This window comes from Cynoglossus semilaevis, chromosome 6 (assembly GCF_000523025.1).
Source record: "Cynoglossus semilaevis isolate Cse_v1.0 chromosome 6, Cse_v1.0, whole genome shotgun sequence".
Classification (NCBI taxonomy): Eukaryota; Metazoa; Chordata; class Actinopteri; order Pleuronectiformes; family Cynoglossidae; genus Cynoglossus; species Cynoglossus semilaevis.
Genome location: NC_024312.1, coordinates 9290994 through 9292566, shown reverse-complemented (window position 1 = coordinate 9292566; position 1573 = coordinate 9290994).

The following is a 1573-nucleotide window of genomic DNA, read 5'->3' as shown; positions in this document are numbered from 1 at the left end:
AAGACATAAAGAAAAGAACGCTGTCTTTATAGTGAAACCCAGATGTGGGAGTATAATTCTGTCGGGAGGGAGAGAGAAATATAAAATAATATATATATATATATATATATATATATATATATATATATATATATATATATTCATAGAAAACCTTGAGCTCTCAGAAACAAGAGTGAATCCAGGTTACCCTTTGGTTTTTAAATGGACAAAAATAAAAAAAAAGTTAATACTGATTCTCAAATGTAAAAGCATGTGGGATATTCTGGTTTTAGAGTCAGTTCCTGTGTCGACCTTCAGGAGGCACTGTAATAGTTTTGAGGAGAGAAACCACCTGTGTGCCTCATTTGCAAATCAAAGACTCACAATAACAAAATCTGGATATGGAGCCAGACTAGTAATAGATAATTTATTGCTCCTGAGATAAAAATTTTATGAATGGGTAATTAATGTAACCTTATTAAAACCAATGTATTCACTGCACGACCTGGAAAAAGTTTTTTTTTTGTTTTTTGCAGAGTTGCACGCAACAGTAAATGAAATAAAACAAATACATTATCACTAGCATCATCTAGTGTAATGAACAACTCCGTTCATCTTGTTCCTCTTAGTTTTTGACGTTTAATTTTTTTAAAGATGTCGTTATGGTTTAGGGAGCCTTGGTAACATAAACCCAACAACCTGGCCTCGGACAGATGCCAAGTGGGAATCAGGAATTAGGGACGCAAAGCCAGCACGCTGCTGCTACAGTGCGCGTCTTATCATGCACGTCTTATTGTGCAGGACAAGCCATTACACGCTCCACTTACAGGGTGGCTGCTGCTGATACATGGACGGCCAGTGCTTTTAAACTGATGTGCGACATGCTGGACAGCTTCCAAACTGCCAGCTGAGTCACCGACCTACACCACGTGGTCTCTGTGGGACGCAGCAGAATGAACACATTCTGTATAAATAATGAGTGAAACTGTGTTGTTGATAAACCAAGCCAAACTCTTTATTTGCATTAGTTCATTTCATTCATAGTGGCGCTTTGGCCCAGAGGCAATGCCTCTGTCATTGGTGTGGAACCCCAGGGTTCACCTCACGGTTGGTACCTTCCAGTGGACTCACCACCCGCAGGAAGGTTCAGAGGGGTTGGTACGGTGCAGTGTGATTTGGGTGGCGGTCATAGAGACTGCTGCACCCGTGACCCGGTAACGGATAAGCAGATGAAGATGGATGGATAGATGACATTTCATTCACACATGTACACACACGTATAACCACTACACACAGGTGCCACTTGCCTTTGGCTCTTCCCAAGCAAATATGAAAACATGTGTTTTTAGTTATTTCACCATTTATTTATGTGCTCTGAATGACCACACAGATTTTTCCATTATCTCACTGTGGACATTGGTGGACTCCCATGTCCTCTCTGTATGTTCATACTGTATCACTTAAGTTATGATCATAACATGCATAAGTAAAAACATTATTATTTAATCTTTTATTTGGCTCATTTAGTCTTTTATTTGGTCTTTCACAGACTTTATTTTACAACCTGGGGAAGACAAAACCAAAACAATATCCT